Genomic DNA, 19,362 nt, shown 5'->3' with positions numbered 1-19,362 from the left:
TAATAAAGAAAAAAATAAAATTTATAATGCAACAAAACAAAAAATCTAGATCATAGACTGATAATTTCACAGCTACCTCAAAAAAGGTCTCCAGCAGACTGGGTAGAAACGGCAATGAATATCCACTAAGAGATAGATGAGTATGTGCCAGCTCTGTTTTCTTTGCTATTAGAATAAACAGACAACCGAGTGTCTACATTGACAAGAGAGTTTGACCAAAAGTGTGTATTTTCTTACCTATTTGAGAGCATAATAACTGGACATTTCATTCTTGTGTGACAAGTTTGAGACCATAGTAAGGGCTGGTTAATTTTGTGTTGTGCATATTTTTCATTTTATACTTTTTAACATTAAAATAGGTTAACCTGGCCTCAATCTCCACTTATAATGGTGTTAGTTCAAGAATATATAAGATGAAAATATTATATTAAAAGTTTTAAATTTTAACTTTTTTCATATGACAAAGAGTGTGGTAATAACTGAAATATAAATTCCATGAAATTTTAAAATTCTCTTTTTTTTTTTTTTTGAGATGGAGTCTTACTCTGTCGCCCAGGCTGGAGTGCAGTGGCTCGATCTTCACTCACTGCAACCTCTGCTTCCCAGATTCTTCTGCCTCAGCCTTCCAAGAAGCTGGGATTACAAGCATGTGCCACCATGCCTGGCTAATTTTTGTATCTTTAGTAGAGATGGGGTTTCGGCATGTTGGCCAGGCTGGTCTCAAACTTCTGACGTCAGGTGATCCATCCACCTTGGCCTCCCAAAGTGCTAGGATTAAAGGAGAGAGCCAATGCACCCAGCCAGAATTGGAAAATTCTATGGCAGTGATACAGGGAAGAATAAGAAATAATAGACTACGAATTCATTCTAGGGAAAACCAGGTAAACATGTAACTTTCCAGTAATATTTCTCAGATTTGGCACAAAGGTGCTAAAATAAATCCAAAAATGGGCTATTTCTATATCTAATAGGGTTGCCTTTGGAACCTCTTAGCCTTGTTAAACACATAAAATAAGCTCCTCTTAGTATTTTTCTTTTCCCACTCAAATGACAATTTATAAATCAGTGATATAAAGGCTTTAGGGAGAGCGATTTAAAGAACTATGATTACGGCTCCCAATATTTTGTTGGGACTCTCCCATGACCTCTGCTGTGAACCACAAAATGTTCTATTCATTGCAGATCCAAGGCCAGAACATTCTTGCAGAACCCTCTGGATTTAATTTGGTACAAATTACACTTGGGATTTTCTCCAAGAAAGTCAGCAGACATTCTGCTTTGGGAATCGTAGAAAACTGTCTGATTCAAGTTTCCTTGGAATTTTAGATCGCTCTTAAGCTGCTGGGATCAGAGGCCAGGTATGGCCCAATGCTTCCCAAGACCTATCAAATATCATCTGAAATATTGGAAGAGACAGGGACTCAAACAGAGTGAACTAGACAGGATTTAAAGAGCAGGGATATTTCTAGTAAATCCAAAATCTCAGGAGTGACCAGTTAAAATGTGTCTCCTATGAGATTCTGGAAATATAACATGATCTTGAACCCAAAGGCAGAACCCAGAATCCAGGTTTTTGATGTGGAGTAATTGGGTCTCTGTGATACTTCTTCAGCCTTGGTAAAGGTGTTAGGAAGGCTTTGTGGTTCTTTTAGTGGTCTAGCTTTCTGTTTGCCCATGTGCCACATCATCCTGTGGGCCAGGCCTTCCCTTTTGAATCTGGGGATTGCTCATATGCTGTCAGCACTCAGGAAATACTATTTTATTTTATTGTCCATTGCTGAGCCTCCATGGAAGCTACTTCTTTCTTTTCTCTTCCCCTATGGAGCGGTATCTATCAGTTAGTCAGCCTGAAACACAAACACAAGTGAGGTACTAATGGAGACAGCTACAGGGCATGATACCCTAGCATGCCGACGATAATGATTTCAGATCTGGGAAGGGGATACAGAGACCTAAGTTGTCTCACTCACATTTACGGCTCCAGCACTGGTTCTGAGACTGTTTTAGTTGTTACGTGGTGTGTGGTAGTGATTGGAGGGGCTTGAGGAAGGATTGTCCCACCAAATAGCACCCCAACTGAGAAACACAGAATGCCCTGCACACAGCAGAGGCTCAATAAACGTTTGTGGTAGAAGTGTGGGAAAAGTCTAAGAGGTTTCTTTCGCTTTCTCTTGAAAATTATTTTATTTTATTTCACAAGTTGTTAGAGAAGACGTTCCAATCTGACATCAACTTTAGGAAGTTGTAACAAAACTGCCGCCCAGAACTGATTCTAGAGTGGTGGGGCTCTCTTAAGTTTGGAACAGAGTCTTCCATAGGTATTAGAAGTCTTTTATTTTTATTTTTATTTTTTTTTGTTGAGACAGAGTCTTGCTCTGTCGCCCAGGCTGGGGTGCAGTGGCCAGATCTCGGCTCACTGCAAGCTCCGCCTCCCGGGTTTACGCCATTCTCCTGCCTCAGCCTCCCAAGTAGCTGGGACTACAGGCGCCCGCCACCTCGCCTGGCTGGTTTTTTGTATTTTTTAGTAGAGACGGGGTTTCACCGTGTTAGCCAGGATGGTCTCTATCTCCTGACCTCGTGATCCGCCCGTCTCGGCCTCCCAAAGTGCTGGGATTACAGGCTTGAGCCACCGCGCCTGGCCTAGAAGTCTGTTTAGACCAGATCAAAATTTTCCTCCTCATTCCCCAGAATGCCATGATTCCCAGTTTTCCAGTGGTGGGAAAACCCTTGATAACAACCTCTAAGTCTTCTCTCTCTCTCACTTCCTGTTTAAAGCTATAGAATTATTTTAGCAATTTCATAAGATTTGTGTANCGCCTCCCGGGTTTACGCCATTCTCCTGCCTCAGCCTCCCAAGTAGCTGGGACTACAGGCGCCCGCCACCTCGCCTGGCTGGTTTTTTGTATTTTTTAGTAGAGACGGGGTTTCACCGTGTTAGCCAGGATGGTCTCTATCTCCTGACCTCGTGATCCGCCCGTCTCGGCCTCCCAAAGTGCTGGGATTACAGGCTTGAGCCACCGCGCCTGGCCTAGAAGTCTGTTTAGACCAGATCAAAATTTTCCTCCTCATTCCCCAGAATGCCATGATTCCCAGTTTTCCAGTGGTGGGAAAACCCTTGATAACAACCTCTAAGTCTTCTCTCTCTCTCACTTCCTGTTTAAAGCTATAGAATTATTTTAGCAATTTCATAAGATTTGTGTACTATGGATTTAAACCAGGCAAACCTGAGGATATGATTTTGAACACTGAAAATGAGCCTGGTGCTCCTGCCTTTAACCCATCCCCTCAAGTGACCTCTCTCCATTGCTGTTGGCTGTAGATGGATTTCTTGTCTAAATGGAGAGAAGCAGCTCTTCCCCATGGATGACCATCAAAAACCATAAGGTATGGAAAGACAACTTCATATCTGAAAACACACTTAAAAGCAGGAGAAATCTCATTTTTGTATGTCTTATTTATAAATTCAGCAATAATATTGCAATATAAATAAAAATATTTGTATATTGATTTCTAGTTTAAAAATTTATACAGTATTCTACAGCACTTATAACATTCTCAATCAACAGGGAGCCATAGAAAGTACTTCACTAGAATGGAAAAGGTGCTCTTTATCCTCTATTAAAGCTAAAACCAAACTGCCCTTGTTCAAATAAAATAATACTCTCAATGACCCTTGCAGTTCAGCGAAGATAATATCAAATGGAAGCTGAAGTTATTCATGAATGTATTCACTCATCCATTGTCTCAGTTATTCAGCAAGCATTTTTCAAGACCTCTTAAGTATAATAGTACACATTGTGGTAACAAATATAAAAGATTGAGGAGGAGTCTGCTATTGTATTGTTTTCATTTCCTCCATGCTTCAGTTTTTTTTTTCCTTAATACCCATCGACTTCTCCACTCACTCCTGAACGGTTTCTGTCCCCATCATCTTAGTGAAATATTCTTGTATAGGTCTATACGACCTCATTTTGGTCAACACCAGCAATCTTTATTTAATTACCTCTTCGTGATTAATACTGCTGCATGCTCCATTAAAAATTTTTTTTTCTTCCACTGACGACCAGTGCACTCTGATTTTTCTTCTCTGTTTCTGTTCTCTTTTACAGATTCACTTTCTCTTCCTATTTTTAAACATCTAGGTGTTTCAGGATATCATAGTCTTTGATGTTTTCTTCTCAAGCAAGTATCAATGGTGGGTCTGAGGAGCATATATCAAAATCATCTGGGCGACTTTTTCAAACTACAGTTAACTTACTCCAGAAATGCTAATGTGACTCTGAGACCTGAGGACAAGTGATTCTAAAGTTTGAATAGACTATCACAGCAAGTCGTGAACATTGATTGGATTGCATCTCTGTACAGTCCAATAGGGATGGCGGAGAAAGTGTAGCAGTCATTATTCAACACCCTCATCCAAGTGAACACATCAGCTCTTATATCTGCAACCACTGTCTACTAACTTATTTCTCCTAATTTTCCATATTGAAAATCTCCACTCAAATTTTCCACAACTACCTCAAACTCAAACCATCTACAAATAGATCATACCTTCTATATTTACACTGAAACTCACCTGGCTGTCAGGAGCAAAAACACAGAAGGGTACCTTCATTCTTTCCTGTGCATCTCCTCCAACTCCAAGATTTAATCAGTTACCAAGGCCCACTGAGTCAACTCCTACATATGATTTGAACCCTTTCGTTTCTCTGTTTCCAACCCCGTACCTCAGTTTCATCTTTCAACACTTCTCACCCGAATTCCTACAACAGCCTTTCAACTTGCTCTCCTGCCTCTAGGCTCACCCTCACCCAATCCATTATCTACCCATATGCCATATAGAACTTTCTAAATCAGAAGTATGAGCATGTCACTCAGCAACTCACGATTCTTTCCATGCTTCCAATTGAGTTTAAGACAAAAAATTAAAGTCCAAGCATACCAAATAAGATTCTCAGTGCTTGATTCTTTTTCTAGTCCTATCCCTCTTGGCTCAATCCCTAACACTGTTCTCTAGCCTTCTGAAATTCTTGTGGTTCCCTGACTCTCCTATGGTCTATCATCTATTTCTCAGCCTAGAATTCTCTTCCTTTTGGCCTCTCACTCTCCCTTATTTCCTCCGTGACTCACCTATCCTTGAACAACTCTTCATCATCCTTTGCAACACTATTCAGAAGTTGTCTCAGCAAACCTTCCCTGACCCTCATCCTCCTCTCCTACTTGGGTCAAGGGTATTAGCCCCTTTAAAGCACTTTCCACCATTATAGCCATTATTGTAGTGCATTTATTTTTTGCTTTTCTGATTATAAAAGTAATGTAAGTTCATATTTTAAAATGGAGAAATACAAGAAAACCATAAAAAATAAAAATTGCCCATAATTCCACTGCTCAGAGATTCACCACCTCCCCGCCACCACACACACAATTAGAATCACATAGTATAGATCACCGATCAACAAACTATAGCCTGTGGTCCAAATCTGTCCTGCCATCTGTTTTTGTATGGCCTGTAAGGTAAGAATGGCTTTTGCATTTTTAAGTGGTTGAAAACAAAACTTAAAAAAGAATATTTCATGACACATAATAATTACATGAAACTCAAATGTCAATGTCCATAATAAAGTTTTTTTATGGAACACAACTATGTCTACTGGCTAACATACTGTCCACAGCTACTATCACAATGCAACAGCCTAGTCTAAATACTAACAAAGTAACATGATTCTAAAATATTTACCTAAAATGATTTAAAATGTAGATAAAATATCCTAAAATATTCACTGTCTGACCCTTTTACAGAAAAAGTTTGTTGACTTCTGGTATAGAGAGCTGTGTGTTGCTGTTCAGCTTAAAATAGTATTATGAGTCCTTTGTTTTCAATATTTTGTAGAAATAATTTTTTTTTTTTTTTGAGATGGAGTCTTGCTCTGTCGCCCAGGCTAGAGTGCCGTGGCGCGATCTCGGCTCACTGCAACCTCTGCCTCCCAGGTTCAAGGGATTCTCCTGCCTCAGCCTCCCGAGTAGCTGGGACTACAGGCGCATGCCACCACGCCTGGCTAATTTTTTATTTTTAGTAGAGATGGGGTTTTACCATCTTGGCCAGGCTGGTCTCAAACTCCTGACCTTGTGATCCACCCTCCTCGGCCTCCCAAAGTGCTGGGATTACAGGCATGAGCCACCGTGCCAGCCAAAATAATATTTTTAATGGCTATCTAAACTCCCATCACATGGGATGGGAGTTTATGTACATAATTAATGTAACTATTCCCCTATTGTTAAATTTTAAATCTGCTTTCCATTTATAACTATTATAAATAATGTTGAGCTGAGTCAATTCCAATAATCCTCATTTAATTTGTCTTCTGGGTCCTTCATACAAATCTTTGTAGACCTCTCTTGTGTTCATAAAATAAATTTCTAAAAGTGAAATGACTGGGTTAAGGATTATCCACAAGGCTTGATGCAATTGTTTCATTGTTCTCCAGAAAGTTTGTACCAATTGACTAGCAATATCATAATAGATTAAAATTGTTTACTTATCTGACTTCCCCACTAACCCTTGAAAGGAACCGTTTTTCATTCCTTGTGTGTAACGCAGCGTGTAATGCAAAAAGTACACAACAGATGCATGAGGAGTGAATAGCCAGGCCTGGGTGATGCTCATTTGCCCACGTCCATTTCAAGCACTGCAGAGCAGTTTTTCTCAATCTTGAGAGCACAGGAACTCAGAGAACAAGCTATGAATCCCCAGTTTGAGAAAACATGAAAAAAGTCAAACACTGCCATTCCTTTGGCACCAATGAAATGAAAATACAAGTACAAGTGTATGCAATGAAATTTGGTAACTTATATGAAATATTTTTAAACAATCAAAATTTGAGATTATTTTAGGTACTTATGCATCTCTGAGAGTATATTTGTGAACTCTTAGGGACATGAGATGCACAATTTGAGAAACAGCTCAACAGAGGAAATGAAGAAAGGAGTGGAGCCTTGGGAGTAACACCTAAATGTGCTGATGTGCAGCTGCAGTGTCAGCAACCAACACCAGAGATCATCTATGCCAACGAACTGTGGAGTCAATATATTCCAACTGTCCAGAAACCACTTCTGCCTTTCCAGACTTATGATTGCAGCATTTGTGGAAGGTATGAAGAGAATAGCAACTTTAAAAAATCATAAAGTTGAACCAAAAAGATCAGAGGAGGAGGAGTTAAAAAGAGATGGAGGGCTGTGCTAGATAGCAGAGCATCTGGAAATCAGAGAACCTTGGGGAGCACAGGCAGGAATGGCAGGATTAACAAAGCCAGGAAGACACAGGACATTACAGAGTTTGATGTAAGAAAGTGGAGACCAGCTCTTTTTTGTAGCACCTTGGAGGCAATCAGCTGCTTCTTGAAACAGCTGAATATCTCCTTCTCAGTCACCAGCTGCCAGAAATTCACGGAAGTCAGAGTCTCACTCCATCAACCAGGCTGGAGTGCAGTAGTGTGATCTTGGCTCATTGCAACCTCTGCCTCCTGGGTTTAAGTGATTCTTCTGCCTCAGCCTCTTGAGTAGCTGGGATTACAGGTGTGCACCACCACACCTGGCTAATTTTTGTATTTTTATTAGAGATGGGGTTTCGGCATGTTGGCCAGGCTGGTCTCTAACTCTTGACCTCAACTGATCCACCCTCTCAGCTTCCCAAAGTGTTGGGATTACAAGCATAAGCCACTACTTCTGGCTAAAGTTCATACTTTTTATGAGAAGCACATGACCACAGAAATAACTGCTGATGCTCTGGGTGAAGAATGGAAGGATTATGTGGTCCAAATCAGTGGTAGGAATAAGAAGGTTTTCCTATGAAGCAGGATGTCTTGGCCCATGACCATGTCCACCTGCTACTGAGTACAGGGCATTCCTGTTATACACCCAGAAGAACTGGAGAAGGAAAGTGTAAAGCTGTTCAGGATTGCATTGTGGATGCCAATCTAAATGTTCTCGACTAACTTATTGTAAAAAAGGGAGAGAAGAATACTCCTGGACTGACTGACACTATGATGCCTCATAACGTGGGGCCCAAAAGAGCTAGCAGAATCTGCAAACTTTTCAATCTCTCTAAAAAAGATGATGTCCAACAATATGTGGTAAGAAAGGCCTTTAACAAAGAAGGTAAGCCTAGGACCAAAACACCCAAGATTCAGCATCTTGTTACTCCAGATGTCTCACAACACAAATGCTGCTATGTTGCTCTGCAGAAACAGTATACTACGGAACATGCTAAACTTTTGGCCAAAAGAATGAAGGAAGCCAAAGAAATATGCCAGGAGCAGACAACCAAGAAATGCAGCCTATGCCTACTTCTGAGTCCAGTCTATAATAATATCTTTTGAGTAATGAGTAAATAAAATCAGACTACTCTCCCCAAAAAGAAGGTCGGGACCAGGAAGGACACTGTAATGAATGGGGTAAAGTTCCCAGGAAACATCACAAATACATCAAAATAATACCTCTCACAAATAGAGTAGGACTGATATTCTTTTTGTGAACTCAAAATAGTTGTAAAAGATATTCTGCCAGAAAGATAAGTAAACAGTTGAGCAATTACTCATATAACTTGATTGATGTATTGAGTCAATCTGGAAAATGGGACAAAGATCTGTTTTGCCCAGTGATTGTTTTTGGATGGAATTAACCTTATATTTTCACTTATATTAACTTTTTAAAATAAAATTGAAAAGTTTTCTTCTCATGAAACGGAGACAATTTTGGTCATGAAGAAAATGTTGACATAACATTATCTTTCATGTATAAAGATTATGTTTTCCAACAGAAAAAAAATCATGCACATTGAGTTGTTTCTCCAGTGGTGGAGATGAATTTGCCTTGAGTGGCCACATTGTAAAATAAATCTCCTTTCAAAGCATGGCATGCAGCGTAACATAGTGATTAAGAACCAGACCCTGGAGTTCACATTCTGGCTCCACCAGGTAGGAGCTCTGCACATTTTAAAAATTACTTTTTCTCACTAGGCCTCAGCCTGTTATAAAATACCAACACTAGGCCGGGCACGGTGGCTCATGCCTGTAATCCCAGTAATCCCAGCCCTTTGGGAGGCTGAGGCGGGCGGATCACGAGAAGATCAAGACCATCTTGGCTAACACAGTGAAACCCCGTCTCTACTAAAATACAAAAAATTAGCTGGGCGTAGTGGCGGGCGCCTGTAGTCCTAGCTACTAGGGAGGCTGAGGCAGGAGAATGGCGTGAACCCGGGAGGCAGTGGTTGCAGTGAGCCGAGATTGTGCCACTGCACTCCAGCCTGGGCAACAGAGTGAGACTCTATCTCAAAATAAATAAATAAATAAATAAATAAATAAATAAATAAATAAATAAATAAAATACCAACACTAATAGTAACTATCTTATAAGATTTTGTGAAGATTAAATGAAGTAATCCATGGAAGCTCTTAGTAAAGTGCCTCAAATATAGTAAGTATGCAATAAATATTAGCTATTATTTTAATTATGTTTATATTTTTGTATACCTTCTTACACTATTATTATTGTGTATTTATCAAACCACTTGTAGAGAATATATTGAAGTCACAGTAGTAGTAAACTAAGTGATGCCATACCCACAAGAGGAAACAAAAACCTATTTCTGATTTGAAGTGTCTACGTGGAACGCCAATCATGATAGCTTGCAATGACAAGTTCAGAAATGATGAAAGTTCAAAACATAAGATATTTTAATCTGAATCCAAATAACAATGATTTACTTTCAAGAAACATGTATGTTAGAATATGTTTTTAAAATAATTGCTTTTTTCAGAATAAAAACACAATCATTCATTTTGTTCTTAAACTTCATACTAATTCTCTGTGGTGAAATGATTTATTTTTTGTATATGAAAACAAGTAATTGTATCACATATGCTGATGAGGTGGAGAGTACAAACATCTACTACTTAAAACTGAATGTAGAAATGTAGTAAACTTAGCAAAAGTCTACATTGTATAAAGTTCAAGTGTTAGCATTTGGGGCTTCATAGTAAATCCAATTTCCTCATCAAATTTGGTCCATTGGTTTCTGAAATCCATGTTAAAATAAGAATGAAATGTTGCATTCTGGAATTTGCAGTTCCCTTGGGCTGAAGACTGCATTAATGATTAGGGAGATACTGATATATTCCTCTCTATGAATCCTTGGGGTATCCCTCACTAAAAGAAAATGAACATATGTGAGAGCAAACATATGCTGTCATTATCGCTACCATATTGCCAATGCTTATATTCATCTTTTGCTACTTCTTCTAATGCTAATAATTGTTCTAATACATTTGTTTCAAAAAATCATACAATGCATACAAATGACCAATTTTGAAGAATAATAGTCGTTTCCTGACAGGTAAATTATATGTGAAAATTGTTCATGGAACTGTTATCCATGGTATGTGAAATAATGGTATTTGAATTAATAAATATTTTATTGTCAATTTGATTCTAATTCTACTGCCAACCATTTCTGTAATTAATCATTTCAGAGTCAAGATGAAGATGCCATCTGAAATTTCTATTCTATGAATGACATCTGGATATTGATTTCCTGAAATTTTCTTGAAACTACATCTTGTCCTCTCTATTAAGTATCTAAAATGCTTCCTAAATAAAGAACATTAAAGACTATATATATATATATTTTTTGAGATGGAGTTTCGCTATGTTGCCCAGGCTAGAGTGCAGTGGCACGATCTTGGCTAAGTGCAACCTCTGCTTCCCAGGTTCAAGCCATCCTCCTGCCTCTGCCCCACCTAACAGCTGGGATTATAGGCACGTGACACTGTGCCTGGCTAACTTTTGTATTTTTTGGAGAGATGGGATTTTGCCATGTTGACCCGGCTGGTCTCGAACTCCTGACCTCAGGTTATCCACCTGCCTTGGCCTCCCAAAGTGCTGGTATTACAGGCATGAGACACCACACTCGGCCTAAAGACTAAGTTCTTAAAAGTCACAAAATTTTTTTGACTTCTTGAGAGCTTTTAAATCACCAAACTTACAATTTAGAGAAGACTTTAGGAATGCTCTATTCAAACCTAATATGAACAAATTTCTTTAAATATTTTCAACTACACAAGATTCATTGATAGTGATTTCCCTCCAATTAGACTACCTGTAGTGAAAAATATTCAGGTAAATGGATCTAAACTATTCCACAAGAACTTATTCACAGATTTTCTTATACTTGTGAACATTATTTGGAGAATTTTTTAAAAAAAGGTTTAGAAAATTATTAAACAATGTAACACACCGACATTATTTAAATAGTTTTAAAATACATTATAATGTATATATTACAGGATAAAAAGACAAAGCAAATTAATTCAAAGATGAGATGCATTTAGAGATTATTTACATATGTAATTCATCTATTAAAAAAAAAACAATAAAAAAGTAACATTGCAAAGAACAGGCATATTACATTATAAAAAATCTTGTCACCAGAAGTGACAAATAACACTACAAGACATGTGGAACCTGTGTTTCACCATCCTATGCCTGCTTCAACACTGTGTTTGTGCTTCTTTCTTGCTTTTCTTTTCTTTTTGAGACAGAGTCTCACTCTGTCGCCCAGGCTGGAGTGCAGTGGTGCGATCTCAGTTCGCTGCAACCTCTACTTCCCCCAACCCCCCCATAGCTGGGACTACAGGCATGTGCCACCATGCCTGCTAATGTTTGTATTTTTTTGTAGAGATGGGGTTTCACCGTGTTGGTCAGGCTGGTCTCAAACTCCTGACCTCAAGTGATCCACCCACATCAGCCTCCCAAAGTGCTGGGATTGTGGGCATGAGCCACCATGCCCAGTGGTATTGCTGTTTCTTAACATAAGCTACGCCTCTGGATACTCTGTACCTCCCTACCTTCTAAATCACACAGAACCTCATTTTCCTCTTCTCTGTCATTCCAGTGAAGATACACCTCCCACAGCCACAAAGAAGCCAGCCTAGCTCTCAGTTCAGGTACCAACTATCCAGGAGAATCATTACTTCCTCTCAGGCAGCTTCAAGGCTGAAACAATGGTCCATGACTTCTATCTCTCAATCAATTCCCTCATTGGAATTCTTCCCCACTTCCCCTGAACAAAGACCAGCTAGTTCATTTACATTTCGTTGGCAGATAATATTACTTGATATATCATTCAATTTGTTATTTTTATCTGAACATACATGGGGTGGGGAGGATAAAAGAAATTAAGCAAACTGTGAATGTCCCTTTGTTCAGTGTTACCAGTTTCTGTTAACTATGTAAGATGTTGGTAGATGGCAAACAAACTCCCTGAGAACAAAATCAGTGGGAGTTTTCATATGAAAGTGTTCAGAGAGTGGTTCAATGATCCCTCTGCAAGACATTGTAGGAAATATCTGCATCCATCCAAGAGATTAACTAGATACCTTCTAAGGACCCATCTATTTCCATGGTTCAGTGATACAATAATTAATTAATTTATGCAACAGATATTGAGTATTTACCATTTGCAAGGCACAAGGAGTAGCTAAAATCTAGAAACTTTGCATGTGAAATGTTTAACTTTTTTGTCTAACACATTTTATACAAGAGTTTAAAATTAGACCCAGGGTTGGCGAGAGGCATATAACATCTAAGACATTACTGAAATACAAGAATAAAACCATTGTTTTCACTGTTGAAGAGATGCAATGTTTCCTCACTTGGGAGCATAAAATTTGTTTTTGCCATTAAAGACTGATTTTTCTTCATACCTTAAACATATTAAACACTAATGGGAAAATTAAGCCACTTGTTGACTTTTTTCTTTTCCTTTTGCCAATAGAACAACGCTTTTCTTCTCTCTTAGTAAAACACCCCTTCCATGTGAGAAATCCATGACACAGGATTTGGGGAAGGATCAACCTGCTTCTCCACCCACTGACAAGGGAAAGTAATGACATAGAGCCAGCTCCATAAGAGTTGCCTTCCCCCTTATTATTGAGTTGATGGGCCCAAGGATGAAAACATGATTGATTCAAGGATGGAAAATGATCAAAGTCTGGAAAATCAGGTTCCACAGAATCTTTTCTGCTGAGGGTATCTGTAAAGATTCTATTCACTGGTTACAAATTTGGTAAGATGTGAGCTTGGTGTAGCTGACTGGCCATACCATCAGCCATGTGTAGAGAGACCGTCCACAAGCTAGAGAGACAGAGACTTGACAATGTTACAGTATTCCTGTATTCAGCCTGCTTCTAACTTGGTCTCCTATTTATGCAAATAAACACTGAGACCTAATCCACATTTTTCACGGCTTCTCCAAACTGAACTTAATAAACATGTGAAGTAAATTAAAATCTTTAAATCACCTCTGTTTATCAAAAGAGCTGCATCTGATAAACATTATTTAGCTGCTTTAAAATGCATGTTACTTTGGAACATGGTTTTTGAACAGAGTCAACTGTAGATTCCTGAAGATCAGCTCTGTTTCCCCAACATCCACCTTCTGACTGTCCATTCAGCACCTCTCTAGACATAAAATGTCTAAATGAGATTTTATTTTAAATGGGCGAGGGTCAGACACAATTATTTTAAAACATTAATGTCTAATAAGAGTCTTGGTTTTGACATCTATAATAAAACCTCAACTAATGAATGCAATAATACTATCTCTTTTTTTACCAAGCAAAAAGATTAAATGTTTTAAAACATTTCTTTCAAAACATGTTTGAAATAAACATCACGCCATGACTGTCAAGTTTAACTTCAAATGATTTTTCCTGTCTCCATTATTTAATATATGTCTGAATTAACTACCAATGTTATGTCCAGTTGTCATCACTTAGATTATCTATCACAATCACACAGTGATGATAATTGAATCAGAAGTAGTACCAGAGAATACATTTTCTTAGTTTAGCTCATAAAATCTCAGTGTAACAGTGTTCACAAGATGACTGATGTCATCTTCTGTGTTCTAAGATCTGTTACCTTCTTCAGAGCAGATATTTTATCAAAATGACTGAGCCCTAATTTTAAAATTAAAATGAACAGAACTGCTGAAAAGTCTGAATAAATAACTGGGCTTTAGGCTATATGTATCTCTTGTTTTAACAAATTGGTATTTTAGAGTATTTTGGTCAAATAAAAATATACAAGCACACTGTTAGTCATACTGCCAGTCTTCGCTAACATTAGGGTTCAACCATGCTCATTCATTTATCAAATAGTTGAGGAGCCTCTACCATATGCCTGACTTTGCAAGACTTTCCAAGGACACAAAGAGACATATGACATGGCAGCTTGAGCAATGCAGGCTAATATAACCAACCTGCTCCCACAGCATTTGGTAGGTGTCACGGACACTGATCAACTGAGCCTTTGTAAGACCTCTGTAGCCATTGCTTCCTACTCTCCCTCTGCAACTTGATGTGCCCAAACCTCACTCAGTAAACTGGCTGCACCAGTGCTACCTGGAGGAAATTCTGGAAAATACAGATCCCCAGGTTCCACTTCAGAGGATTCTGACTCAATAGGTCTGGAGTAAAAGCTGTGACTCTCTGCTTCTTTTAAAACTCCTCAGTTGACTGTAACACACAACCATATTTTGGAAGCACTGCTCCACATACATATTCTGTGGTGGAAAAATCAGGGCACCAATTCATGCATAAGATATTGGGGCATTTGAAAAGCTTTGAGTTCCCCAAATATCTCTACCCACAGGACTATCAGAGTGCCGAAAATCTCCTTCTTCACCATTGTTCTGTTAACTTTAGATGTTCTCTCTATAAAGTTCTGAATACAGAGCACAAATCAGATCACTCCTCAGCCTATCCCTTGTCAATGATTATTTGTCAGCCATAAGATAAAGAGAAACCTCCTTGTAGTTGCATACGAGGCCTTCTGCATTTCAGCCACTGCCTACTTGTCCATCCTATCTTTCTCATGACGCTTTTCCCAATCTATTTATCCCTAGCACATGGGCCAACCATGCAAAACTACTTACTGCTCTCCTAATGCTGTGCATGGGGTTGGTCCTGGGACCTTGATACACGTTTTTCCTGTTGCTCAAGCTGTCTTCCCATCTCTAAAATACCTGGCAAATCATCTCTGAGGAAGACTTTCTTGATTGTCTCCTATGCCCTCCTTTTCCTTGTAACTATATTTTATATGGGTTTCTGCTGAAGCTGTTACAACTTTATTGGGCTTATTTGTTTAAATGCCCAACTTCTGATGTGTGAAACTTACTTTTAAATAGTTCTCCCCTCTGGGTGTTGAAGAGCCTTATTTTGTCATGTTACCATGGTTGGTTTTCTGGTTCCTTTTCATTTGGGTAGGCTCTCTCAGAGGGAAGGTCTAGGCCTGAAGGCTGTTGTTCAGATTCTTTTGTCCCATGGGGTGTTCCCTTTTCCTATGTATTCTTTCCCTTTTCCTATGGATGTGGCTTCCTGTGAGCTGAACTGCAGTGATTGTTTTCTCTCTTCTGAATCTAGCCACCCAGCAAGTCTACCCGGCTCCAGGCTGGTAATGGGGGTTGTCTGCACAGAGTCCCATGATGTAAACCACCTATGGGTCTCTCAGCCTTAGATACCATCACCTGTTCCAGTGGAAGTGGCAGGGGTGGGGGTTGGGGTGCAGTGGATTCCATGAGGGTTCTTAGCTTTGGTGGTTTAATGCTCTATTTCTGTGCTGGTCGGCCTCCCCAGAAAATCACATCAGTTCACCAGTAATGGATGCAAACCAACAAGAAATCCCTTTACCTGAAAAAGAATTCAGGAGATTAGTTATTAAGCTAATCAGGGAGGGACAAGAGAAAGGTGAAGCCTAATGCAAGGAAATCCAAAACATGATACAAGAAGTGAAGGGAGAAATATTAAAGGAAATAGATAGCTTAAAGAAAAAACAATCAAACATTCAGGAAACTTTGGACACACTTTTAGAAATGTGAAATCCTCTGGAAAGTCACAAAATAGAATCGAACAAGTAGAAGAAAGAAATTCAGAGCTCGAAGACAAGGTCTTTAAATTAATCCTATCCAACAAAGACAAAGAAAAAAGAATAAAATATGAACAAAGCCTCCAAGAAGTCTGGGATTATGTTAAATGACAAAACTTAAGAACAATCGGTGTTACTGAGGAAGAAGAAAATTCTAAAAGCTTGGAAAACATATTTGGGGGAATAATCGAGGAAAACTTCCCCAGCCTTGCTAGAGACCTAGACATCCAAATACAAGAAGCACAGAGAACATCCAGGAAATTCATGGCAAAAAGATGTTCACCTAGGCGAATTATCATCAAATTATCCAAAGTTAAGACGAAGGAAAGAATCTTAAGAGCTGTGAGACAAAATCGCCACGTACTCTATAAAGGAAATCTTAACCAGATTAACAGCAGATTTATCAGCAGGAACCCTACAAGCTAGGAAGGATTGGGGTCCTGTCTTCAGCCTCCTCAAACAAAACAATTATCAGCCAAGAATTTTGTATCCAGCGAATCTAAGCCTTGTATATGAAGGAAAGATACAGTCTTTTTCAGACAAATAAATGCTGAGAGAATTCACCATTACCAAGCCATCACTACAGGAACTGCTAAAAGAAGCTCTAAATCTTGAAACAAATCATGGAAACACAACAAAACAGAACCTCTTTAAAGCATAAATCACACAGGACCTATAAAACAAAATACAAGTTAAAAGCAAAACAAACAAACAAACCGAAGTACACAGGCAACAAAGAGCACAATGAATGCAACAGTACCTCATATTTCAATATCAACATTGAATGTAAATGGCCTAAATGCTCCACTTAAAAGATACAGAACCAGCTGGGCATGGTGGTTCATGCCTGTAATCCCGGCACTTTGGGAGGCTGAGTTGGGTAGATCACAAGGTCAGGAGTTCAAGACCAGCCCGGCCAACATGTTGAAACCCTGTCTTTACTAAAGATACAAAAAATTAGCTGGGTGTGGTGGCACACACCTGCAATCCCAGCTACTTGGGAGGCTGAGGCAGGAGAATCACTTGAACCTGGGAGGCACAGGTTGCAGTGAGCCGAGATTGCACCATTGCACTCCAGCCTGGGTGATAGGGTGAGACTCTGTCAAAAAAAAAAAAAAAAAAGATACAGAACTGCAGAATGGACCAAAAAACTCACCAACCAACTATCTGCTGCCTTCAGGAGATTCACCTAACACATAAGGACTCACATAAACTTAAAGTAAAGGGTTGGAAAAAGGCATTTCATGCAAATGGACACTAAAAATGAGCAGGGTTAGCTATTATTATATCAGACAAAACAAACTTTAAAGCAACAGCAGTTAAAAGAGACAAAGAAAGACATTATATAATGGTAAAAGACCTTGTCCAACAGGAAAATATGACAATCCTAAACATACATGCACCTAACACTGGAGCTCCAAAATTTATAAAACAGTTACTAATAGAGTTAGACAGAAACTGAGATAGACAGAAACACAATGGTGGGGGACTTCAATACCCCACTGACAACACATACTAGACAGGTCACCAAGACAGAAAGTCAACAAAGAAACAACGGATTTAAACTGTATCTTGGAACAAATGGACTTAACAGATATATACAGAACATTTCATCCAACAACCACAGAATACACATTCTATTCAACAGCACGTGGAACTTTCTCCAAAATAGACCATATGATAGGCCATAAAACGAGCCTTAATAAATTGAAGAAAATTGAAATTATATCAAGCACTCTCCCAGACAACAGTGGAATAAAACTGGAAATCAACTCCAAAAGGAACCTTCAAAACCATGCAAATACATGGAAATTAAGCAATCTTCTCTTGCATGAGTACTGGGTCAAAAATGAAATCAAGGTGGAGATTAAAAAATTCTTCAAACTGGATGACAATAATGACACAACCTATCAAAACCTCTAGGATACAGCAAAGGTGGTGCTAAGAGGAAAGTTAATAGCTCTAAACACCTACATCAAAAAGACTGAAAGAGCACAAACTGGCATTCCAAGGTCACAACTTAAAGAACTAGAGAAACTAGAACAAACCAAACCCATACCCAGAAGAAGAAAGGAAATAACCAAGATCAGAACAGAACTAAATGAAATTGAAACAAACAAACAAAAAAATACAAAAGATAAATGAAATAAAACACTGGTTGTTTGAAAAGATAAATAAAATTGATCGACCATTAGCAAGATTAACCAAGAAAAGAAGAGAGAAAATCCAAATAACCTCACTAAGAAGCAAACAGGAGATAGTCTACCTGACACCACTGAAATATAAAAGATGATTCAAGGCCACTGTGAACACTTTTATGCACATAGAAAACCTAGAAAAGATGGACACATTCCTGGAAAAATACAAACCCTCCTACCTTAAATCAGGAAGAATTAGATACCCTGAACAGACTAATAACAAGCAGCAAGATTGAAATGGTAGTTTAAAAATTACCAACAAAAAAAACCCAGGACCACACGGATTCACAGCAGAATTCTACCAGACATTCAAAGAAAAATTGGTACCAATCCTTTTGACACTATTCCACAAGATAGAGCAAGAAGGAACCCTCCCTAATTCATTCTATGAAGCCAGTATCACCCTAATACCAAAAGCGGGAAAGGACATAACCAAAAAAGAAAACTCTAGACTGATATCCTTGATGAACATAGATGCTAAAATCCTTAACAAAATACTAGTTAACCAAATCTAACAACATATCAAAAAGACAATCCACCATGATCATGTGGGTTTCATACCAGGGATGCAGGGATGGCTTAACACAAGCAAGTCAATAAATGTGATATACCACATAAACAGAATTTTTTTAAAAAATCACATGATCATCTCAATAAATGCAGAAAAAGCACTTGACAAAATCCAGCATCTCTTTACGATTAAAACTCTCAGCAAAATCAGCATACAAGGGACATACCTTAATGTAGTAAAAGCCAAGTAAAAGCCATCTATGACAAACCCACAGCCAACATGATACTGAATGGAGAAAAGTTGAAAGCATGCCCTCTGAGAACTGGAACAAGGCAAGAATGCCCATTCTTACCACTCCTCTTCAACATAGTACTGGAAGTCCTAACCAGAGCAATCAGACAAGAGAAAGAAATAAAGGGCATCCAAATCAGTAAAGAGGAAGTCAAACTGCCCCTGTTTACTGACGATATAATTGTTTACCTTGAAAACCCTAGGGACGCCTCCAGAAAGCTCCTAGAACTGATAAAAGAATGCAGCAAAGTTTCCAGATACAAGATTAATATACACAAATCAGTAGCTCTTCTATACACCAATAGCAACCAAGCAGAGAATCAAATCAAGAACTCAACCCCTTTGACAATGGCTGCAAAAAAAAAAAAAAATACTCAGGAA

At 38.7% G+C, this 19,362-nt stretch overlaps 1 protein-coding gene and 1 pseudogene across 1 annotated transcript in view; one reads left to right on the top strand and one right to left on the bottom strand.

The window, feature by feature from the left end:
• Positions 1 to 19,362, bottom strand: part of CCDC141 (coiled-coil domain containing 141) — a 215,293-nt gene that overhangs the window by 160,766 nt on the left and 35,165 nt on the right.
• LOC108527095 (40S ribosomal protein S6 pseudogene) lies at positions 7,019 to 8,375 on the top strand (annotated as a pseudogene).

This window comes from Rhinopithecus bieti, unplaced genomic scaffold, assembly GCF_001698545.2.
Source record: "Rhinopithecus bieti isolate Rb0 unplaced genomic scaffold, ASM169854v2 scaffold_3062, whole genome shotgun sequence".
Classification (NCBI taxonomy): Eukaryota; Metazoa; Chordata; class Mammalia; order Primates; family Cercopithecidae; genus Rhinopithecus; species Rhinopithecus bieti.
The sequence above is the reverse complement of the archived record's forward strand: the minus strand, read 5'-3'. Positions and strand labels throughout refer to the sequence as shown.